The sequence below is a fragment of the Lithobates pipiens genome, unplaced genomic scaffold (assembly GCF_037356315.1).
Source record: "Lithobates pipiens isolate NorthernLeopardFrog02 unplaced genomic scaffold, aLitPip1_a1.2 Scaffold_18, whole genome shotgun sequence".
NCBI lineage: Eukaryota > Metazoa > Chordata > Amphibia > Anura > Ranidae > Lithobates > Lithobates pipiens.
In genome coordinates, this window is record NW_027507758.1 from 402,637,426 (window position 1) to 402,663,704 (window position 26,279).

The following is a 26,279-nucleotide window of genomic DNA, read 5'->3' on the forward strand; positions in this document are numbered from 1 at the left end:
CCTATCCTGACCTGCCAGGCTGCATGCTCGGATAAGGGTCTGGTTAGAATTTTGGGGGGACCCCATGCCAATTTATTTTTACATTTTGGTGTTCCCCTTATAGTCCATACCAGACCCAAAGGGCTGGGCGGAACTCCACACCATTTTTTCATAGATTTTTCATCTATATTGTCAGGAGCCAGCAATACAGCCTCGAGCAATAAATTACATTTTTTCCTTTAGAAATGTCATTATTGCTGCGGCATGTTCTACACATCACACGTTAAAATCACTGCTCCTGAAAAAACATTCATTTTAAAAACTTTTTTTTGCATTGATACATGGGCAGTCCTCGTACACTTTTTATGGCAATAATTTGCATATAAGCCTTTAAAATGAGGGCTTTGATTTTTCATGTTTGTGTCCCATAGACTTTAATAGGGTATGCATGTTCACTAGAACTTCTTGCCTGTTCGAAGTCTTCTGGTGCAAACCAAACCGGGGGGAGGGGGGGTTGGCACATCCCTACCAGATAACTTCCCACAGACACCATTGATGTGTATAGTTATCTGTAAGTGGGTAATTTATCCCAATTACCACAAGTTTAGGAGCATTCCAGCAGGGATTCCCTGAGACCAGAAAGGTATTTCAAGGATTCCTCTGTGTTGAAAATTTTGTGAAAGTTTGCTCTAATTAATATTCTACATTGGAAACATATTATTAGGATACAGTGTATCATACCAACCTGATATTGCAGCTACTAGTGCTGGGGACACCACTACGGTTTATGAAATGGTGTGATCATTCAGTGCATGGACAGGTCAGACACTAAAGTCCACATTTATTATAAAAGGACTCTATTTCCAAGAAAACAAACCTTGAATGTGAACAGTAACTTGATAAAATATGCTACTATATATGGACATATCTGGTTAGGTTTAGGTTACTGTCAATTAACAATTCATGAATGTAGCTACCTTAATTAAATTTGCTATTTATTCTACTTTGTAAGTATGTAAGCATCAGGTGTGTATGGAGCTGATGTGGGAAAGAACAAACCCTTGAAATTCTGATAACACTTTTTAGTCCTTCTTTGGTCGCAGTTGGTTAAAAGGTCCCAGTCGTTGACAAGAGGATCCTGCGATCTTCCACCACTGTTGTCTTCCATGGACGTCCAAGGCTCTTTATGTTGCCACTTCACAAGACATTAAAGAGGAATAAGCCTTATCCCCGTTGAAGTCACGTGTCAGTAACGTAATGCGTAGGACACAGGCAGACAGACACCGGAAGTGATGCTTAGGCAACGGCTCGGCGCTTGTTTTTACACTGTACTTTATTCATTTAACAAATGTGAGTAGACCTGTTACTATCTTTTAATAAACATCAGTTTTGAAAATATTATACTATAGAAGGCTCTATATATCCTTTTTATGTCCAATCATCTGTTCATTTGAGCGGAATCCATTGTTATTGGAATGAAAATGAGGTATCTGCATACACTGAGGACACTTAGGAGGAACACGCAGGAACCAACCAAACCATTCTATTCCATCAGGAGTGATCTACTTCCTCTTTATCTCTTAATGCTGTTTACCTTATAGCAGTAAAGTAATGATTTAGTACACCCACAGGTGTTGTATACACTGAAGACCCACTCTTCCCTGAAAGTCACAGAAATTATCTCTTACTATAGAACACTTCCACTGGATGTTCCTATAGAACACCTTCACACTGCACCTTGCACTTTGGACCTTGAGGAACGTCCATTTGTGTTTTATCAGCACTATTTTGCACCTTTGAATATGGGCTTATTCATTTATCAATTTATGTGTCATATATCCATTTATTAATTTAATTATTGATCTATGTGTCATGTACAGGCATACCCCACTTTTAAGTACACAATGGGGTTTATTTACTAAAGCTGGAACGTGCAAAATCAGGCTCACTTCTGAATAGAATCCAATGAGCTTCCAGGTTTTATTACCAAAGCTTAATTAAACAAGCTGGGGTTAGAAGCTCATTGGTTTCTATGCAGAAGTGAGCCTAATTTTGCACTTTCCAGCTTTAGTAAATAAACCCCATTGTGTACTTAAAAGTGGGGTATGCCTGTATATATTTATTTACGGCTAACTTGTGGATTTTAGCTAGTCATTTGAGTCTTTGCACATTTGCACGTGAATATTTTTTCATTATCTTTGCACTATATTACTGCACTACATGTTGCATGGTTATTTGCACTTTATTTGTCTATATATTGCATATGAATTGTTAAAGCCAGTTTTTGAACACAATTTTATTTACTGAAGAGAGCAACAACAATCACTTATCTATTTACTTACTACGGGTAGCGTTTGACCCTTTGCGGCGCTTGCAGCAACCTTGGTTTTACTTTCCTTTGCCACTAGCACAGGAGTGCCTATTTTACATTTCTCCTATGGAGCAGAACCGTTACACTTTGCAAAACTGAAATTTTTAGCTGTTATGTGGCAAAAATTGTTTACTATTTCACACAGAGTAGTTCCTGCCTAACAGTTTCTATAAATGGATTTTAGACTATTCTAAAATGACTGCCTCAATTTTCCTCTATGAAACAGCGCAGAATCGGGAGACATGTTTTCCAGCCTGAAGAGTGGGACATCAGAGGGAGGAATTTTCTTCAGGAGATTCTGGGAAGTAATAATATGGTGAAAGAAACTTCTGGAAGAGGGTACCTGAGAGGGGACCTCAGGTAAATTCTATCGTAAGATTTCAGTTTTTTAGTGCCTAGAGGACAGTGCAGAGAGGCTGAAGTGGATTCCACCTGTTTTTTCTGTCTACCATGACTGTCTCTCAGATTTCTAAAATCACAGTACTTTGCTGCCATATAGAACGACAGCTACCTATTCATCTCATCAAGGTAGTGTGATAGACTATACTACAAAGTCAAGGATAAAATTCAGCTACAAACAGAGGATACATACAGACAATTGCATTAGAGTAGTGTCTCGATAAAGTAAACTGTTTGAGACTTTCTACAAAGTAGATCATCTAAAAGAGACTGAATCATTGTTGTCTGTGTAAAAATCTAGAAAATAAACCTAGGACTTTACTGTAGAGAAATTCACACAATTGTGTATAAAACCATATAATCTTATTACAGAACAGTAAAATATATACAACCAAAAGAGGTCATTAAGTACAAATCATGTTTGTAGCACACTAACTGTCCAACTGAAATGTATCCACCGTTTTCATACTTAGCAATATATTCAGATATTGGCTAACTGTCTTATAAGAAGCTATTATGTGTGTAGCACTCTCTAGTGTGCTAGATTAGAAATGGTTTATGTAGTGTAGGAAAAATTAGACTTGGCTGGCAGCAAAGCCTATGTTTTGAATCTGGGTTTGGGAGAGTGATCCAAGGAGGCTGAAAGACTCATCAGGCAGCACCTCTGGTACCTCCCCCTACTTGCTGGAACTTTGGAGAAACTTCCAGAAGAATGGGAGGAAGGTTAGGAGGAGCTGCTGGGTGCTGGAGGGATCCTCTAAAAATACAAGAATGAGTCCTGTCCAGTGGCACAGGAGCAAGAGAGAGGACAGTATGAGCCGGGGAGCACATCCAGGAGATCCCCAGGGAGAAGACAGCCGGGTGGCTGGAGAGTGAGCAGTCTAGGAGGACAGAGAACAAAAAATAAAGAGAGGCGCCTCTGGGTGCAGACTGTATAACAGTTTCTTTAATGTAAATAATAGTGATAAAACTCACATTTTTGTGATTAAAAACAAGCTGTGCACTGGTCCCATACAATGGGGGGGGGGGGGGGGGGGAGAGAAGGCATCAGTGTAGTCATTCCTATGAGCCATTGAGTCCTGGCAAGTCTGTCCTGCAGCATGGAGGGGCGTCCGCATGAGGCTTGGAACACAAACACAGCTTCAGGCAAGGGGAAGTGACATCACCGAACGTGCAACGTGTTTCCTGAGCTGGAAGAGCAGTGGATGGTGGGACGGCTGCACTCCTTTGTCAAGCTGACCGTTCAGAACCATAGGCAAAGGATAAATAGCGGAGGGCAAAAGGAGGAGGGGTCAATTGGACATACGTGACACAGAAAGGGAAACTAGATGTGCTGGGCTATATTACAGGGAGGATCACAATGGAATATGACATAGGCAGCAGCATGTGGAGATACTAATTAATATCGAGAAATTACTAAAATGAATGATGATAATAATAAAAATTAATAAAAATTAACAAAACATATGAATAAATAAGTAAATTAATAAATAAATAGTGGGCGGCAAATATATATTGTAGTGGTGTGATTGGTTTTCTTTTGGGAAAATTACAGTAGATTGTCGTTTTATTTTCTAGCGCCATTTACTTGTACATGGGAGAACAGAGAGACAGCTTGAGAGGACTGGTGAGTGGCAGTCAGGGATGGCTGGAGAGTCAGTCTGGGAGGACTGTGGAAGATTAGCCAGGAGGGCTAGTAAAAGGGGCAGCTACAGCCAGGTAGGCTGGCAGTGCCCAAAGGGGTTGTGCTGGGATCAGTAGCCACAAGAAGGTAGTTGGTAACTGGGATTCTACACACCAAAGGGGCCCACAGTCACTGCCTGAAAAGGGCTTTTGCTGCATCTGGCTGAGTGCCTTGTCAGATCCCCTAAACAGTATTCCAGCTGGGTCTGAGTATTTCTGCAAGCAAGTTATGTGCTGGAGGAAGAGAAGTGTACATAGAGAGTGTATATAGTTGAAGTGTCCCTGGAGAGACTTTGTTCCAGTCTAGTGGCCCTTAAATAAAAATAAAAAAAGCTGCATGGGCTGTTTCCTGTCTCAGTGAGCCAGTGGAAAATTCAGTGTGCCTGGCAATGCAGGGTGGGGGATCCCTATTCGCCAGCAGCTCCTATGGGGGATGTGGAAAATAAGTCCACATGAGTTAACATGCTTCTGCTTCTTCAGGATGCATGAGGAAAATAGCAATGGTAGCTGAACAGAAGAAGAAATCAATAAATATACTGTATATCTATTACAATTCTTCTCTATATACATATACATTCTACAGCTAAGTACAGTTTAAATGGTTAAAACCTTGCATACATGTGCATATTGTGTATGCAGGATACCCCTGGGTGGACACTGGAGTACAAGGAGGCATTACAACATAGAAAATGGCACTATAAGTAAAGCTATTCTCACTACAAAATAGTTCAGACCTCCAATGCTTTACATACTGCTAGCGGAAGGAACCCTACCAGAGGAAAAGTGGGTATGCCCTCTTCTGATTATTGAACTTGTTGCCCTGTTTGCATTAACCACTTTGCTTACTTTCCCACATCAGCTAATTAACATCCACTGATAAATAAAACTGCTTAATAATTACAATTGTCTGTCCCACAAGATTTTTAAGGGTGTCACTAGATTCAGGTAGGACTGTACCCCCCGTACTTATGAAAACCAAAAACCACAGGTAGCTCTTGTCCAGGATACAAGCTCTACCTGATTTCTCTGCACCCTGTCTTTGAAAGTCAGAGAAGATGGATTGCAAAGTTGCTTCTCAGTGGCACAAAGAACTGAACAGTCAAATAGAGTCAAGTGTGCTGATGGATTTCCCCAGAGATGGATGGACAGAGGAGCAGATTCATCAGGCAACAGCTGCTAAAGCAATGGATCAGCAGATTATCATCCTAAACATATGGACTGATCCTGATACCTCCCACACCTATGTATTGCTAAAATGAAGTAAGGACCGTCCAACTTGTTTTGGGGTTTACAGCTGACAGCCAACACTGAGGTTCAACAGATACAAAGTATTCTTCCAGCAACCCTCTCAGGTGGTTCCAGTCAGATGACACCAAAAAGAGGAAGTGCCATCATACTTTTCTGATCCAAGGTACGCCTGAGAAATGTTTACACTCTTACTTTATTGCCTATTCCAGTCCTGACAGGGCATGCATTTTTTTCTCATTACAGTGGTTGTAAAGGCAGAAGGTTTTTTTATCTTAGTGCATTTTATGCATTAAGATAAACAGCCTTCTGTGTGCAGTTGCCCCCCTCAGCCCCCAATAATTACCTAAGCCCCATGTCAATCCAGCGATGTTGCATAAGAGAATCGGCTGTCTGGGACTCTCCCTCCTCATTGGCTGAGACAGCAGCGAAGTGCCATTGGCTCCCATTGCTGTCAGTCAAGGTCGGTGAGCCAATGAGGAGAGAGGGGGGGTGGGCCACAGCTCCATGTCTGAATAGACACACTGAGCTGCGGCTTGGCACGGGTGCCCCAATAACAAGCTGCTTGCTGTGGGGGCACTCAAAAGATGGGAGAGGCCTGGAGTGCCAAAAAGGTACCCAAGAACAGGAAGATCTGAACTGCTCTGTGCAAGAACTCTGTACAGAGCAGGTAAGTATGACACGTTTGTTATTTTGAAACAAAAAAAATTTGACTTTAGTATCGCTTTGTGTAAAACCTAGCAAAACCTTTTACATTAATAAGGAAAATGTATCAAACTGAATCCAATAGATAAACCAATATTTCTTCTATTTGTTAACTGGCCTGATCCTGTTTAATGTAATTTAGCCCACTTGCTGTGGGAGCATTATTAGGCTGCCCTGGCCCTTAAGCCCCGTACACACAATCAGAATATTGTACAAAAAATACAGAGATGATAATCTGATTGTTAGTTTCCGAACTGACAAAACGAAAAAATTTCTCATACAGATCGTACAATGTTCGTTTAATCAGTATGGTTTTCATCCAAAAATACAATAGAAATGCATTACTTCCTTTCAGAATTTTTATTCTGCCTTAGAAAATTTTTCGTACTTTAGTAACTTATTCGTTTTCGATATGAGACTAGCATCCAAAAAAAAAACAGACGATCATTCGTCCATTGTGTGTATGTACTAGGCTTTAATAAATGTATGAAGGTGGGGGAGATGCAGGGAGAGCAGGATTTTGGATTTAAGGATAACTTTTTTAACACGCATCAGGTCCAATTTGTGAAGATGTTGACAGTAGCACAGTGGCTAGAACCTCCCTATTGCAATACTAGGGTTATTGGTTCAAATTTCCAACCATAGCACTACCTGCCTGGAGTCTACATGTTCTCCCTGGGCTTGCATGTGTTTCCTCTCATACTTCTAAGCCCTTGTACACACGGTCGGAGATTCCGACAACCAAATCCGTTGGAGTAATTCCGACGGTTTAATTCCCGGAAGAGGTCCAGAAGTGATGTTGCATACACACAGTCGGACTAAGTTGTCGGAAAATCCGATTGTACATAACATGATGACGTTATTTTATTACGACGGGACTAAGTTCAGGCTAGTAGCCAATAGCTTTGGTCTAGGAATTTGATCTGAGCATGCGTGGCACTTTGTCCGTCGGAGTAGGCTACACAAGATCGGAGTATGTCCGATAGGAGCATTTTGTCAGAAAATTTTACCAGCAAGTTGGAAAACTTGGTCCGTCGGATATTCCAACGGAAACAGTCCGATGCAGACCACACACAGTCGGAATATCCGACAAAACGGTCCAATAGGAAACATTCCGTTGGAATCTCCGACCGTGTGTACAAGGGCTAAGACATGCTTGTAGGTTAATTGGCTTCTGTCTAAATTGGTCCTAGTGTGTGTATGTATGAATGTGAGTTAGGGACCTTAGATTGTAAGCTTCTTGAGGGCAGGGACTGATGTGAATATATAATCCCATTCAAAACCCCCACTTAGGTATCAATTCTGTCTGATGCCTTTTTGTGGAAATTTAGGAACACAAACAGCAATAATACTGGGGTTCTAGTCTTCCCTCACTTTACTAAAAAGTAACATTTATATTACAGTCTGTGTCCGTGTTGGAGATTTCTTCCCTGCTTTCTAAACTATTGACACCTTGGAGTTGCATTACTTACGGCAAATAGACTTTTCACTTTGCAAGAAAGTTGTGCTTTGCACAAGAATCATCCCCAGATTTCAATGAACATGCTTTGTAAACAATACCCAATCACCTGCAAGGAATATAAAAGCAAAGCAATTTTTCCTTGCACATGATTTGATGATGGAAGTCAGCTGATCTTCCCCTCCTTCACTAAGCTCTGGGGCAAATTCCCTTGCAAAGTGCAACTATCCTTGAAAACTTAACAGCCTTTAGTAAATTAGCCCCATTTACTCCAAAACAGAAAATAAGGCAGGCCATACATGGAGCGAATTTCTTTCCTGCAACCACAGACAATGTTGACAGGGGAATCCCTAACAACAAGAAGCGATAATCGCATGTAAAATCCAGTTATGCTCTTGTACAATAAAGTTTTAGGGAACAATCGTGTGCTAGCTCTGCCCAATCTGTTCAAACCACCCAACGACTGTCCATGGCTTAACATTACTGTACAAATAAGATTGTGGTCAGACATGCAGGCACAATCTGTCTCATCCCTATTCTGCCGGCCATTTCCTAAAATAGAGTGTTGTGATTATTCTTTTTTTCCCTATAAAGAGGAGGTGGGGGTCCCACTACGGTCACCTCCAGCTCCAGCGGAGAGAGAACAAAGAGAACTTTACAAGGTTTTCTTATGTCACTTCATTCCCTATCAAGTGTCAGGTGGCCTATAGACAAGATGGGTGATCGTGGACTTTAGAGGGTTTAGGGGGAAAAAAATTCAGAGCACTGAAAAGTGCACCAAAATCTGGAAAGGTTATCTCTGCCAAATATATAGATATAGATATATCTATATAGATAGATATAGATATATTGCAGACTTAGCCGTGTGTGTCTTATGTTTCCTGCAGTCACATGTGAAACTTAAGTCATGGCCTGATCCTGTGAGTTTTAAGAGGATGTCATTCTATGAGAGGACACAATGACAAGCCGGGAGTGCCAGAACTGTGATCTGCAGAAAGCAGAGATAACCACCCCACTCCAATAGTCCTGTTGTTCTGCTGTTACCTGATCAGCGTGCGAACTTCCCTTAAGTATAGAGCCAGCACTGGGGCCCCCAAATTGCCAAAACCTATAGCCGGACTGCTTTATCCCACAGTGCACCTATAGTGCTGGGCTCTTCCTAGCTAATTATGTAGTAAGTAATCTTTTGACAGCACTGACGACAAATGTGCTAAGGCAGGATGCATTGCAATGTCTGCTCTTTACACCACAAAGGGTGTATAGCTATGGGTGATAACACAACACCCAGACGGTGGCACTCTGATGTCCTGAGGCATATAGTTCCACAGGAGCTACATGTACAGCCCCGTGTTGGGGACAACATAAACTGATCATGGCCAGCAGCATCCACACTATACAGTGAAATGAAATAGCTGTGCTGAATACACATACAGTCACAAATAAGCGCAGTGATCAAATGCAATAATCTGTAGCAACCAGAGTTTATTTTTTTAGTCTATTCAGTGGAATAAAAGATGATTTGATGTTATGAGTTTATGCAAATTACACATCTTTTTTTTTTTTTAAGTTGCAACTGAGTGGCTTAGAATGGTAAGACAAAATTGTGACCATTTTTCAACCATTATAATAGAATTATGTGTAGGGCACACGTAGGGCCCAAAAATTCAAACAACATATTTGCAGAGTAGTTAAGTAGAAGAAAAAAAGAAAAAACGGAAGTCGTAATAAAAAATAAAAATAAAAGAAAAAACGAACCATAGCAAATGCTTTAAAAACTCACAACTGCAAACATAAAACTTGAATGTGACGAGGTTATAAATCTAATATTATTAAGTACATAGCTGTGCATAGCCAGCTGTTTCATAAAAAATAAAACTGAGAACAGGTAATACCGATGTATAATTTTAAAACAGACAACGTCAAATATAGACAGAATTTTAGAGTGCCATGCGGATGCCCATCATCGCACTGGATGTGGAGCACACACAAAGTAGGATGTTCAGTACACACAGATGTGACGTACACACAAACAGCAGATACCGTTATCTATTAGATACTGCAGTGTTGCTCTACACTGCATTTTGTGTCTCATTCCTATACAGCAGACCATGGTGCAGGCCTGGGGCGGGGGGTCCCAAGGATTTCTCTCTGCATTACGTGATTGGAGGAGAGGCCGGTCCTACTTTTTTTATTTTTCAATAATAGGAATCAGTGGTGTTCCAAAGCATAGACTAATATATATTTGTAAAGAGTGGTGCTTATAAATGTGACTGTATTTTTAGAGCAGCTGTATGTAAGAGCTTCAGGAAGGAGCGTGCTGTCAAAGCACCATTTTTAAAGATGTCATCTAACCCTTAAAGGTTATCTAAACCCACAAAATGAAATTGTTTCTAAAGCCTTAGGCCCCTTTCACACTACCGATCCGTTCAGGTCCGCCTGTCAGTTTTTCAGGCGGACCTGAACGGATGCTCCATAGAGCTCTATGGAGCATCGGATGTCAGCGGTGACATGTCTGCTGACATCCGACCAGCTCCGATCCGAAAAAGTGTGACGGAGGAAAAAGATATTTTTCCATCCGTCATTGGATCGGATCGGGTGACGACGGACACTTATTTCCTATAAGGGAGCGCGGCGCTGTGACAGGTCCATCCCTGCGCAGTGAGCAAGCGGATATCCACGGGGCGGATCAGCACTGATACGCCCCATGTGAAAGGACCCTTCAGGTTTTTTATCACCTCAATACCGGCACTTTTGCCTCTTTCCTGCCCAGGCCAATTCTGAGTGACAATTGCACGGTCATGCAACACTGTACCCAAATTAAATTTGTATAATTTTTTTAGACAGAGATTTCTTTTGGTGTTATTAAATCACCACTGGGTTTTTTATTTTTTGCTAAATAAACAAGTTTCTGTTATAAAATTTCACAAATAACTCATTTTTATTCTTCACTGATGTGCGCTTATGAGGCTGCACTGATTTGCACTGATGGGGCTGCACTGATGAAGCTGCACTGATGATGCTGCACTGGTGGGCACAGATAAGGCTGCACTGAAGTGCACCGATGAGGTGACACTGATGTGCACTAATGGGTACTGATGAGGGGGCATCGATGGGGACTGATGAGGTGCCACTGATGGGCACTGATCACCTTCACTGATGGACACTGATGATGAGGCTGCACTGATGAGGCAGCACTGATGGGCACTGATAGGCAGCACTGATGGACACCAATGGGAGTGCCCCTATTATCAGTGTAAATGCTGTACTCACAGTGTCCTGTCAGATTGGCTTTCCTTTCCTCATACGATGTGTGAGGAAAGGAGAGCCGATAACCGACAAGATCACTGTAATTGGCCCTTTGCCCCGATCTGTGATTACAGACACTTCCCAATGTGCACTCCAGGGGACAGGAAGCACGTTTTCGGGAGGACATCCAGGGACACCCTCCCAGGACTGGAGAGCAGTGCTGTAGTTGTATATCGGCTATAGCACAGTGAGCAAGTGGTTAGTACAGGACAAGTACAACTATAGGCAAAACTTGTTTTTTCATTTTGGATAGAGCAAGGGAGGGTTATAACCCCTGTCAGATTTTTCTTCGCCATTGGGGAGATTTCTCTTGAATTCTTGTCCTATAGCCAAAAAGGAAGTAAGAGAAAATCCCTGCAAATTAACCGCTTCAGCCCTGGAAGATTTTACGACTTTCCTGACCTGAGCACGTTTTGCGATTCGGCACTGCGTCACTTTAACTGACAATTGCGCGGTCGTGCGACGTGGCTCCCAAACAAAATTGGCGTATTTTTTTCCCAAAAATAGAGCTTTCTTTTGGTGATATTTGATTACCTCTGCGTTTTTTATTTTTTGTGCTATAAACATTTTTGAAATAAACTCATTATTTTTTACATTTTGCTATAATAAATATCCCCCAAAAATATATAAAAAAAAAATTTTTTTCCTCAGTTTAGGCTGATATGTATTCTTCTACATATTTTTGGTAAAAAAAATCACAATTAGCGATTATTGATTGGTTTTCGCAAAAGTTATAGCGTTTACAAAATAGGGGATAGTTTTATGGCATTTTTATTAATAATTTTTTTTACTAGTAATGGCGGCGATCAGCGATTTTTAGCATGACTGAGACATTATGACTGACACAACGGAAATTTTTTACACATTTTTGGGGCCATTGTCATTTATACAGCAATCAGTGCTATACAAATGCACTGATTCCTGTGTAAATGACACTGGCAGTGAAGGGGTTAACCACTAGGGGGCAGTACAAGGGTTAAGTATGTCCTAGGGTGTGATTCTAACTGTGGGGGGGCGTGGCTACGTGTGACATGTCCCTGATCTCTGCTCCCAATCACAGAGAGCAGAGATCAGTGACACTGTCACTAGGCAGAACAAGGAAATGCTTGCTTACATTAGCATCTCCCCGTTCTTCCTCTCCGTGAGGCAATCGTGGGTATCCCCTTGGTAATCGAGTTTGCGGGACCCCCGGGACTCACAGTTGTCTCAGCCGACGGCATGCACGCGATGGCAAGGCGGCAAATTTAAAGGAACGTACAGGTATGCCCATTTGCCCAGCCGTGCCATTCTGCCAATGTACAGCAGCGTGCGCCGGTCGGGAACCGGTTAAGAGAATTCATTGGGAACACCTAGGTCACCAGAACTAGTGTTCCTATTGGATGATTTCCTCTCTATTACTTTTCTGAGCACAACTGAAAGTTTAGGATTTTCTTTTACTTTCAGCTTCGATGATAATGGTAAAACAGGACAAATAGAGAGGGGCAATCTCTTTAACGGGGGCACATACAGAAAGAAACGCTGACATGTATTCTAATCTCTCCTTATGCTATCCAAAATTCAAAAAAAAGTTTTGCCTTTAGTTATACTTTAATGCAGGATTCCCCCCTCAGTCCCTTATACTTACTTACCGGAGCACAATCACGATCCAGCAATGTGCACAAGAGCAGCGCCTCTCTCCGTTCTCTCCCTCCTCACAGGTCAGATAGCAGCGGGTGCCATTGGCTCCTGCTTTTGTCAATCAAAGCCCTGCTGTCTGTGTCAAAGGATGCAGCCAGCGGGGCTTGGGAGCAAGCCTGCACGAGTACTCCACTTAGAAAGTGACTTGCTGGGGGTTTCTCGAAAGGGGGGAACCCCAGAAGACAAGGATTTGGTCTACTCTGCGCAAAACCATTGCACAGATTGGGCAAGTATAACTACTTTATTATTTAAAAGATATGATTGAAGTTTAATTTCAGTTTAATATATTGTAGCTTTCCAGTCCTTAGATGTGGGGGCTGTGTTAATTTTCTTTTTTAAAGGCTTTTCTTTTCCTTCATTTTCACCTGGCGATCTTGCCAGTAAGTCTGTTTTCTAACCCCCTTTGAAAGCAGAACTAAGAAATGCTAACCTCCTCCTCCCAGCAATGCAGATGTTAATTCCCTTTTTGGCTGCTGTCATCTTCTCCCCAGCTACATTCGGGTGCTGGGTTTTGGTCTCTTGATTGGTCGGTCAGGGAATGACATCATTACGCCTATACAAAAGGGAGTCCATCATTTCAGCACAGCTGGAGTGTAGCAGGAATACATGCTGAGCTATACATGCATAGTTGTGTGCATTCAATAGAAGACTGGGAGCAGGCAGGTAAGTATTTGTTATTGCAGAAGAAGCATGCTATATACTGTATACAATAAAGAGCCACCTACTCACAGTTTTTTTATTAGTTAAGTTTAGTTCTGTTTTAACAGACCAGGTCACCTAGCAAATGGGTCGGTTAGGGGATTGAGACAAATCATTTAATCTTGACAGAGGCGCTTAAAATAAATAGCTTTTACTTATATATATAAAACCCCAAAAGAAAAAACATTGTTTGAGTAACTGCTAAACCACTTGAAGATTTGCCCCCTTCATGACCAGGCAATTTTTTGCGATTCCGCACAGCGTTACTTCAATTGACAATTTGCATGGTCATGCAAAGCTGTAAAGCTGCAAAGCTGTAGCCAAATAAAATTTATATAATTTTTTTCTCACAAATAGAGCTTTCTTTTGGTGGTATTTGATCACCTCTGTGTTTTTTATTTTTTGTGCTCTAAACAAAAAAATATCGTCAGTTTTGGAAAAAAAATATACTTTTTACTTTAGAAATCGAATTTCTTCATAAATTTAAGCCAATATGTATTCTGCTACATAGTTTTGGTAGAAACAAAATCCCAATAAACGTATCATTTTTGGTTTGTGCAAAAGGTATAGCGTCTACAAACTATGGTGTATATATATACATATATCGGACACTAACTGTCACTTTTGACTTTTGTGTGGGAACCCGTGACACTAAGTAAATTTTGTGAAGCTCTCCGAGGTTTGTTAGAGAACCTTAGTGAAAAAACAGCATTGTGAAGGCCAAGGAACACACCAGACAGGTCAGGGATAAATTTGTGGAGAAGTTTAAAGCAGGGTTAGGTTATAAAAAAATATCCCAAGCTTTGAACATCTCACAGAGCACTGTTCAATCCATCATCCGAAAATGGAAAGAGTATGACACATCTGCAAACCTACCAAGACATGGCCGTCCACCTAAACTGACAGGCCGGGCAAGGAGAGCATTTATCAGAGAAGCAGCCAAGAGGCCCATGGTAACTCTGGAGGACCTGTAGAGATCCACAGCTCAGGTGGGAGAATCTGTCAAACTATTAGTTGTGCACTCCTCAAATCTGGCCTTATCATTTTCCTTCCACTTTGCAATTATGTGCCACTTTGTGTTGGTCTATCACATAAAATCCCAATAAAATACATTTACGTTTTTGGTTGTAACATGACAAAAAGTGGAAAATTTCAACAGGTATGAATACTTTTTCAAGGCACTGTAAATCTTCAACTTCTGTTTTGGATTTTTCTATTGGGACATTTAATTTATTTCATTTTTGATGTTATGTAGTTAGAAGTTGCGTTACATCTTTTGATCATATAGTTTATTAAATTGCTGGTTTTGGTTTTAGGTACACTTTAATTTTTGGTTTCTTAACTTCCCTGGCAGTATTCCTGAGTGTGGCTTGGGGTGAATTTGCATTACTAAAAGCGGTAACCTCGAGCCACCCTCCGGATTGGATTTCAGGATCCATGTACAGCTTACTTACCTTGTCCCCAGGATCCTGCAATGTCCCCCCGCTGTGTCTGTGGGCTCTGTCCTCTGCCCGATGCCTCTCTGTGTCGGGCTTCATTCCCTGTGACCGCCGCAATGCACGGGACAGAGCCCGGCTCCAAATTCAAAAAGTGAGAAACACACAATGCATACAGTACACTATAATCTTACAGATTACATTACTGTATCAAATTATTTCACATCCCTTTTGTCCCTAGTGGTTTGTCCAGTGTCCTGCATGCAGTTTTATATTATATATACTGTTCTTTCTGCCTGGAGGCACCCCACATTGCTTTTAGTTCATTTTATTTTTTATGTGATCATTAAGTCATTTATTACCTTTTTGACTTTAATAAATCAACTTTTTTACATTGTTTGACCCGCACCATGTGGAGCCTTTTTCTCTTTTTTCTCCTCTCCATTTCTTTGGTGTAATATTTTACAAACACCCCCCTCCCCATTCGGGGGAGGCAGGATTATTGGTACTACTGGCTGCGTCTGGGCTTGATCATCTTGACCTTTGATGTTTCATCTGAAAGGATCCACCTTTGAGCCTACAACCGTCTGGAGCTCCTCCACCAGCCCAACTGACCTCTCTCCTTACAGTCTTTGGTCCCAGAGTGTGACCCCAAGCCTTCTAGACTCAACCGTCATATGACTGTGTGAGTCCAACCGTTCCGGTAAGAAGTATTTACCCACTTTTTATTTTGATGTTCACAACCAAGCTTACCTGCATGAACACTTTCGTCCAGTACATCATTTTCCTTCCATGTGACGGTTTGGTCACTCCTACGCCACCAACACAGTTGAATGATTGTTTCATGTTGGACTTTGATTTCTGAGCATTCTGTGTGATTTCTGTTTTGCTATTATTATCTTTACAGAATTTGTATTGATTACACTTATCATTGAAGCGCTACACTATTTTTATTATTTTATTATTTTGGCTCTGTCCTCTGCCCGATGCCTCTCTGTGTCGGGCTTCATTCCCTGTGACCGCCGCAATGCACGGGACAGAGCCCGGCTCCAAATTCAAAAAGTGAGAAACACACAATGCATACAGTACACTATAATCTTACAGATTACATTACTGTATCAAATTATTTCACATCCCTTTTGTCCCTAGTGGTTTGTCCAGTGTCCTGCATGCAGTTTTATATTATATATACTGTTCTTTCTGCCTGGAAACTGGAGATTGTCCATAGCAACCAAAACTGTCCCTTTACATCAAAAGTGGTTTTAGACCAGCTAGAAAACAGCGATAATAAATTAACACTCGCAGAATTGAGCGATAGTGATTTGTGGGGAAATTCGTCATCAAACACTGAAAGTGACAACAGCGACACTTCTGCAACTGAGCATATTCCTACAGTACTAAGTAAATTTGTAAAACACATACCTGAGCTTTATAAATGTGCCTTTTTTGGCTGCGATAGAACCATAAAGTTACTTTATAACAGTGTCTAAAAGTGTTATTTCCATTGGCATGACATTTTAAAGTCTGCACTCTAGTTTAGACAAAGTTTGTCTCAGATACTTTTTATTAACCCCCCCCCCCCCCCCCCGGTATGTCTATGAATATTCTTTGACCTCTGCAGAAACTCCAACTGACCAACCAACTGGGTTGGGGTAAGAATGCCTGGGCTGAATTTTCGAATTGATCACTATTGCTGTGAAATAAGGCTGGGGGGAAGAGGGTCTGCTCGGTGGATAGACATGTACATTCAGTTGAGAAGACAACGCATTTTATGCCATGAATAACAGCAGCAGGTTGTACTGCATAAGGCAAGGTTCATGACTGTGTGACATCCACCCATTCCTCAAAGTTTCAAGTTCACAATAGATTAAGATACATCACTGCTGATTTTTTTTCCCATAATTTCTATTACTCTGTGTGTAATGCCAAACCTCAGAAGGACCTCAATCATAAAGGTCCCTATTCATGATCATCATAATTGTCAATTTGCTGTTAGAGTGTCATCTGGGTTAAATTTAGGAAAACCGTGAAGGTCAAGACTGATCTGATTTGCTCACATGATGCTCCTCTTAGCTATAACATTTGGGAGACCACAGCCATGGTACAGCCATCTCTGCTCCTTGCATTGTCCTTCTATAGCGTCTTTCTAACAGATATGTATAATGGCACCTGTAAACTAAAACATATGTGACTGTATATGTAGAAATCAAAAGAAATAGAAATAAAAGAAAGCATTGGCGATACATAGATTGCTTGGCCTACTTTTGGCATTGGCTCTCAACCAGTGCCTCAGGTATCCCAGGAAGTTGCTACTAAAGGTGGTCACACACATTACAAACTGGCTGTAAATTCTACTTTAGATTTACCTTGAACTATGAAGTAGAACTAGAAAGGAAGGCCTGCCTTATTGATTATAAATTGTTAGTATTGTTTAGGTAACCTCTTTTACCAGGTATTAATAATATTCTAAAGCAGCTTTTCTCAACCTTTTTACCCCAGGGGAACCCTTAAAATAATTTTCAGGTCTTGGGGAACCCCTGATAAAACCCATTCATTGGGGGTCAGTGGGAACAATGCCCCTTACTTTGGTGTTCAGTGAGAAAAATGTCCTTTCTACAGTGGTGGTAAGAATGGCCCCCTTACAGAGAGCTATAAAGATCATTGGTGTCATACCACTGGCTCCTCCAAGTGACATTGGCTCAGAACTATGCAAGTAGGCACCATCAAACAAGAGGTAAATCAGCCACCGCTCAAGGAACCCCTACCCACCTCTGAAGGAACCCTGTTTGAGAATGGCTGTTCTAAAGGATTGCTGCAGAATGGATGTGTTTGAGGCCTAAAATGAAGCGCAAATCACAGGCACATTGATGTCAAATTTACTGGCATACCTGGCTGAGCACACTTTCCAATGATAGTATTATGGAATTTACATTTACAGGGCTCGTAATTATTTGTTAATATTAAAAAATATAAATGTGTTGTTGAATTTAGCTGCAAATTAAAGCAGTAGTAAATGCAAAAAAATAAAAAAATTAAAAAAAGTTCCCCCCTGCAAAATAAAGCCATAATGTGCTAGTATGCATCGCATACTAGCACATTATGAAGGACTTACCTGAAAACAAAGACCTCCAGCTGCGCACTGTCACTGCTGTAGACACTTCCATCTTCACCTGGTCTTTCTTCCGGGTTCGCCCGCAGTGACCGCTTGACTGGCCCAAGACGCGATGACATCACTGCGTCACTCCTGCGCAAGGAGTTTTGGCCACGGCACACAGCTCTGAAGAAATGGCACAGGTATGCTGTTCCTTCAGAACGCATGCGCCGGTGACGTCACTGGCTTCTACTGGATAGAATATCTCCTAAACTGTGTACATTTAGGTGATATTTATTTTACCTACAGGTAAGCTTTATTATAAGCTTACCTGTAGGTAAAAATAATGAATAAGAGTTTACTGTCACTTTAACCACTTCCCAACCGGTGCACAATGATGTACGTTGGCAGAATGTCACAGGCAGGGAAATTGGCATACAGGTACGTCCATTTGAAATTGCCATCCTGGCATCGTGTGTGCGCTGCCATCGGCGTGCGCGCGTGCCAGTCAGGACCCCCGTGAGTCCGGTCGCGGGTCCCCTGGGTCCCCAGGATACCTGCGATCGTCTCACGGGGAGGCTGAATGGGGAGATGCGAAAGTAAACAGCATCTCCCTGTTCTGCCTAGCAACAAGTGACACTGATCTCTGCTCCCTGTGATTGGAGGAGAGATCAGTGTTCACTAACACACAGCCACGCCCCCCCACAGTTAGTAACATGCCCCTAGGACACATCTAACCCCTACACTGCCACCCCCTGTTTAACCCCTTCATTGCCAGTTTCTTTTACACTGGAATCAGTGCATTTGTATAAAAAAATAATAATTAAAATGCCATAAAACTATCCCCTATTTTGTAAACGCTATAAATTTTGCGCAAACTAAGCAATAATCACTTATTGCGATTTTTTTTACCAAAAATATGTAGAATACGTATCGGCCTAAACTGAGGAAAAAAAATTTTTTTATATATTTTTGGGGGATATTTATTATAGCAAAATGTAAAAAAATAATGCGTTTTTTTTCGAAATTGTCAGCCTTTTTTTGTTTATCGCCCAAAAAATAAGAAAGGCAGGGGTGATCAAATACTACCAAAAGAAAGCTCTATTTGGATGTCAATTTTGTTTGGGAGCCACGTCGCACGACCGTGCAATTTTCAGTTTGAATCAACACAGTGCCGAATCGCAATAAGTGGTCTGGTCTTAAGCCAGAAAAATGGTCTGATCTGAAAGTAGTTAAATAAGGATCTGCACTTATTATTTTCATTTGCCTGCATAGTCATACTACTAAAAGAACAGCTAACTATATAGAAATTGCATTGTTTTATGATACACAGAATTATTATATTTATGCCTATATGCATTTGAAAGCTGTCAGCTCTGTTATGTCACTCTCCTACTTAGGCAATTAGAAAGCAATGTTTTAAATATATTAATAGAATAAATAATAATGCAGTAAAAATGAATATGACATAAATGGAGCATACATTGATATTTATGATTCTATAACCTGCTAACATGCATATGTATGAATGTATGCCCAAGGTTGTTGTTGCAGATACTTTTCTAATTCCTACCACACAGCCAATATACATGCTACTTTTTGTTAGGCTGAAGTTAAAATCATACATGATAAATATGCACTTTTAATATGGTGTTTATACATTTTAACATTCTGTGCCCACTACGCCATTGTTTAAGAACCTGAACCCTGACATTAAACAAAAATCTAAATGACCCTACTATCACTTACTATCATTCATGCCTCCCCTCTTAACTATTCCTGTACCCCTTACACCTAGTGTCACCTTACACCTAAGCCCTTGTACACAATGTGAAAATGTCCGATCGGACCGTGTTGTCGGATGATCCAACCGTGTGTGGGCTCCATCTTACTTTTTCCGTCGGAATGTCCGACCAACAAAGTTTGAGAGCTGGATATGAAATTTTCCAACAACATGATCCGATCCTTTGTAGAGAATTCCGATCGGACAAAGTGCCACGCATGCTCTGATCATATTACGAGACCAAAGCTATTGGCTACTAGCCTGAACGTAGTCCCGTCGTAGCGAACAAACGTCATCACGTTCTGAGCGATCGGATTTTCTGACAACTTTGTCCGACCGTGTGTATGCAACACCAGTTTCGGACAAAACCCGTCGGCAAAAAAACAACGGATTTTGTGGTCGGAATTTCCGACCATGTGTACAAGGGCTAAGATTTTATTTGTCTTACCCGCTAATCAGCCTACCCCCAACACTAAACGTTAACCCTAACCTAACCTTACCAATTCAAATTCTGAACACTTAACCAACCCTAAACTCAAACCAGGACCCTATGACCAACTGTACTTTAACCACACTTAATCCCCTGAACTATATGGGTAATACTTACTTTACTGGGTGTATACTTTTGGCTCTAACTTACCAGTGTAGGCTTCAAATGGTATTAATTTGTTGCAGCACCGAAACAGCAGCAATGAAAGTATTGTGGTGCCATCGATTTTTAAAATTAAAATATATGCTTTAATTCTTAAGCGTTGCTGTCTTTTTTTTAAGTGTTCTATAGGGTGTTGCATATAATTTGAACAGTACCACCAAATGAAATATTACAGTTCTTATATGCCTGTTAATAGAGTGCACTGCGCACCATCCCTGTGTGAACAAGGCCTTATGCCCCTATCAGATTTTCTGCAGATTTTTGTCTATCGGATTGCATACAAATTTAAACTCCTAAGGTTTGACCTCATATTATATGGTTTTGGTAAATCCGAAGGAAAAACTCAGCAAAAAAAATGATAGTGTGTATGGGGCTTTAGGCTTCATTCAAGGGCCATAAAAAAAAAGTGTTTACAAGCAGTGGCATCACTAGGGGGTGGCTTTTGGGGCTATAGCCCTGAATCTGATGCCCATAGCCCCAAGTCTCTGCAGGGGTCCCCAAGGAGAGGGGAAGCTCTCTGGGGACCCTGATGTAAGTGGGGGGCTCTCTGGGGACCCTGATGCAGGGGGGAGGCTCTCTGGGGACTCTCATTTAAGGGAAGGCTCTCTGGGGACCCTGATGTAAGTGGGGGGCTCTCTGGGGACCCTGATGCAGGGGGGAGGCTCTCTGGGGACTCTCATTTGAGGGAAGGCTCTCTGGGGACCCTGATTTAAGGGGGAGACTCTCTGGGGACCTTATTTAAGGGGAGGCTCTCTGGGGACCCTGTATTAAGGGGGAGGCTCTCTGGGGACCCTGATGTAAGGGGGGCTCTCTTGGGATATATACACACACACACACACACATATTATATACATGTGTATGCCTGCCCAAGTGTATGACTTTCTTTACTTCGCTGCTATGGGCTCTAGCCCCAGATCTTTTGTAGACCTGGCAACGCCCCTGTTTACAATCATTTTTAAATTACGCATATGAATGCAGCTGCATTGTTTTCAATTAAAACACTCACACAGATACGCAAACATGCACTGCATTCAGGTCTTTAGCACATAATTCAAAAATCTGCATCTGAGGACATATGTATACACATTTGCCAGGTACAGGTATTGGGGAAAAAAACAGGACAATTTTATACAAGTATTTACTGATCAATATGCAGATCAGTGAAACTTGTACACCTATGTGAATGTAGCCTTATACTCATATGCACATCCATGCATTTCCAAAACTTGCATATTAGTCTTTTTTAATGACAAAATTAAAAATGACCTATATAATGTAGATTTTCAATAGCATTAACATGCTAATTTTTTTTTCCTGGGTCCTCGTAACATACTTTTATTATCTGTTGATCCTACCAAGAGATCAGTTATTTTTTTACTTCCTTCAATATGCCAAGTTGTTCAGCAAAGGTATCAGTTTTTGTGGTTGGGACAAACCATTTATCAATGACAGGTTTGCTTACAACTGCCAGCTTTTAATCATGTGGTGTAAACCTAGTTTGCTAAGTAAAAAAAAAAGCTGTTGCTGTAATTGTTTTAAAAGTGTTAGCTGGATTTAGACTAAAAATGTTTGTCTCTTTCTAAAAGTCCTTAAAGCAGGATCTGTCCTTTAAAGCCAAGGAATCTGCCGCTTAAAGTTATATTAAAGGCAGGTTTTTGTTAAATAGCAAACATGTTATACTTACCTGCTCTGTGTAATGGTTTTGCACAGAGCAGCCCCAATTCTCCTCTTCTTGAATCCCCCTCCTGGCTCCTCCCTCCTGGCGAGTGCCCCCACAGCAACCAGCTTGCTATAGGGCACCCGAATAGACTTACTCCCGAGCTGCTGCTCTGTGTGTTTATTGACACAGAGCATGGCTTGGCTCTGCCCCCACTGTCCCATCATTGGCTTACTGGCTGTGATTAACAGTAGGCTTCCACTGCTGTCTCAGCCAGTGAGGAGGAAGAGACCCAAGAGAGCCACTGCCCTCATGTACACCACTGGATCAAGATGGGGCTCAGGTAAGTATGAGAGGGGCTGGGGAGGCACAAAGTAGTTTTTTTACATTCATGCTTAGAATGCATGAAGGTAAAAAAAACTTGAGCCTTTACAACTATTTTAACCTCTGTTTGATCTGCAGTTGCCATGTTGCTGCACATGTGATCAGATATGACACCAGCCATCAGATGGTTTTACAGTTTGGCTTGGAGTTGATAAAACTATGTTATGAGGGACTCAGAAAAACAAAAACTGTATTAATGCTTGTGACTGACTAATGCTTCTCACAGACGGGGCGAGGTTCGGCCCCGCCCTGCCCCCACTCTCATTGACTCACTGGCTGTGATTGACAGTAGCGTGAACCAGTGCCTACCGCTTCCAACTCAGCCAATGAGGAGGGAGAGACTCAGGAGAGCTGAGGCTCTTCTGCACACCACTGGATCGGAATGGGGCTCATGTAGGAATTTTGGGGGCTGGGACACTGCTGAACACAAAGGATTTTTTACCTTCATGCATAGAATGCATGAAGGTAAAAAAAAAAAACCTTGAGCCTTTAGAACTACTTTAACCTCTTAACACTGCTTCCCCCTGGCTCTTTAAGATCATCTAAATGCAGGGAGGCGGAGGTGGGTATTCCAATCACGTGCCAATGTGATTGGCTGTCACAGTGGTCACATGATTGGAAGCTTCAGATCGTAAATATGCATTGGGAGCTTCCTATGGTATTTTAGTTACTGTGCTGGAAGTGCATAATGAGCGTGCTGTCAGCGCAGTAAACCGATCCCTATGGATATATATATGTGGCCGCTCTGTGTTAAAGCCCACCTGCCCAGAGGCCACATATATGTGAACAGCCGACAGGAACGGCTTAATAAATATGTAAGTTCAGGTTGGTCATGTACAGTATTAATGATGGCAAGTGTGTAGAAACATACATGTGTATTTATACATTCCAAAAAGCTTTGAAAATCTGAAAAAGGGACAGAATTTTAAAGCAATTTAATAATAAATAAAATAAAATAAAAGTGTATTTTGTGTTCGTAAAATTGTACCAAGTCATAATATTATAATTTAAAATTCCACCAATGTGATTATAATCAGCTTTTGCAAATAGAAGGATTCATTTTAATTTCCTTTAAAAATGTAAAGTTTAACTGTTTTTGTTTTTTTCTACATTTTTTTTTCAACATATTCCCATTTAAACTGTTTATACAGTGCTGGAAATTATTCAGAACCAGCTATTCATCCTTTACTTGTAACCTGAGCGCTCAAAGTAAGCTTCATCCCAGAGATTGTCTACAGAGCATGGCCATGTTTCCCAATGCAAACACACTTTCTGTGTACAAAGGTGCACAAGCAAACCGGCATCATTTGCTGATGAGGGAGAATGAACACAGCTAACCCTCAGTGAGCGTAAGAGTTCCACTTTAATAAATGATATCCAGAATACTTAGCGCTTATCATCTCATCTTTAGGCCTCATGCATAAAGGCATGAAAAATCGCATTTCAACGTTTTTTGTTTTGCAGATCTGAATGCAGGTGTATTATTTTCAATGGGGACATGCACACAGGTGTGTAAACATATACAGAATTCAGATCCGTAACCAAAAATAAAGAAATCTGCGTCTGAGGACATGCATTCTTACAAGTAAGTGCATGTATTTGTCTATACAGAGATGAAAAAGATGCATTCTGGTATTGAAAAAATACAGGAGTTACAATTTTTCTAATTTAAAATAAGTTATTATCAGTAAATACTTGCTGATCTGTTAAATGTGTAAAATTATCATTTATTTCCAACAACTTCATCATGTATATGAATGAATGAATGACTTGTATAGCGCTGCAAATGCGAACTGAATCGCCTCAAGGCGCTTGATCTGACCTGCGTTGACTTCCTTCTTAGAAGAGGTGGGTCTTGAGTTTTTTCCTGAAGGCCCAATGGTTTCCTTCCAAGTGGAAGTTCGTGGGTAGAGCGTTCCATAGCTGTGGTCGTTCCATAGCTGTGGTCCTTGGATACATATCTGAATACACATGCCTTCAGACGCAGATTTTTTTGTGTTACGGATCTGAACGCAGCATGTTTATGCACCTTTGTGATTATCTCTATTAGGCCTCTTACACACGATACTCCTGTTTGAGCATCTACTTTTTCAGCCATTTTTATTTATTTTTTTGCAAATAAGCATTTGCGCGCATGAACTGTAAATTACTGACCAAAAAGGCTGATTTTTCTATTTATTTTTACAGAGGAATACACTGCGCTTGTTTACGCGGATGTGTGCATAGGCACATTACAATTAATGAGCTGTATTTTAGATTTTTTTTTTTTTTTTTTTTTAGCTGTGTGCATAGGCACATTACAATTAATGGGCTGTATTTTAGATTTTATTTTTTTATTTTTTTTTAGCTTTGTGCATAGGCACATTATAATTAATGGGCTGTATTTTAGTTTTTTTTTTTTTTTTAGCTGTATGCATAGGCACATTACAATTAATGGGCTGTACTGAGCTTTTTCAAGCTGCAGTGTGCAGGAGGCCTTAAAAACAATGTAGCTGCGTTCAGATCAGTAGAGGAAAAATGCTTGTAAACGCGTTTTTTACGCTGTTGTAGCTCATCATTTACGCAGGAACTTTTGTGCAACGAATAAAACCCTGCCTATACGATCAGTAAAATTTTGGCTTTGCATGTAGCCTTATTAAAATTTTATTACAACTATTATTACTATAGACAGATTTTCAGTGGCTGTATAAATAAGTTAAGGTACATAAAGATGTTTTAAGAATGATTAATATGAGCTACAAGAATTTGCAGGAGATCATATTATGATAAATGTGATATTAGAAGCAATATATTTTTCTACACGTTAGTGAGTACCTTTAATTCCACAGAAAATTGCCAATGGTTGAACATAGGCTGTACAGCAAAACTTCAATGCCATGTTCTGTGCATACATCATAAGCACATCCTTATCAGTCAATTGATATTTTAGCCTTTGTTCCAGGTGACTATAGTATTGTATATTTATAGATGTGTTCAATTGGGGCTCCAAGCCTCAGATATATAGAACCCCTCACTTATGACACCCATTGCCGGCTGCTATGCAGAGAATGAAGGCTCCCCATGTCATTCCTGCACTCATCAAATGATAGCACATGGGCTATTCAGGTTCCATGGACCACAGTCAAGAAGCATTAATTAAGCTGATGAATAGCACAGAAATGTATGGATCCCGCATAATCAGGTTTCCTCCTGCAGGCTGTAGTTAGGGAGTAAGCAAGCAGCTTTGAGAATAGGAGCTACTGTTAGGAAGAAGCCATGCATATAATTGGCTATATTTAACATAACCATTTTAATGATCACTTATTAAAAGTGCATCTATTTAAATTGGTGGGGTCTACAATTTGTCCAAATCAACTTTATAAGTTAAGAAAAGGGTCACGATGCCAGCTAAACAGGTTTTCTGGATTGCCTTGGGCCAGATGAGGGATTATGTGTCATTGTGTGATCAGCTACCAGGGTTTGCTAGATCTTTACTATGACAGTGTAATATCAATTAATCATTCATTAGGCTTCTCGTTAGCACTCTTAAGTAGCACTAGACAGATCTAGCAGTCTCCGGGGATGATGGATAGCAGCAGGTGTCCTAGCTGTTGTGAAACGTGCTGCGATCTGTAGTTCCACAACAGCTGGCCAGCAGCAGGATCCAGTGGATGATGTGAGAGCAGCTGCGGTGGCAGGTAAGTGGCACTGGGTAATATTCCATAGGAGCACAATATTTACTTTGATTCTTCTGAAAGGAGCTTCTAGTGCATG

General features: G+C 40.9%; 1 protein-coding gene across 3 annotated transcripts in view; it reads right to left on the minus strand.

Annotated features, from left to right (window-relative positions):
- LOC143988381 (uncharacterized) overlaps positions 1–26,279 on the minus strand; it is a 162,121-nt gene that overhangs the window by 20,272 nt on the left and 115,570 nt on the right. The gene's annotated exons all lie outside the window — the stretch shown is intronic.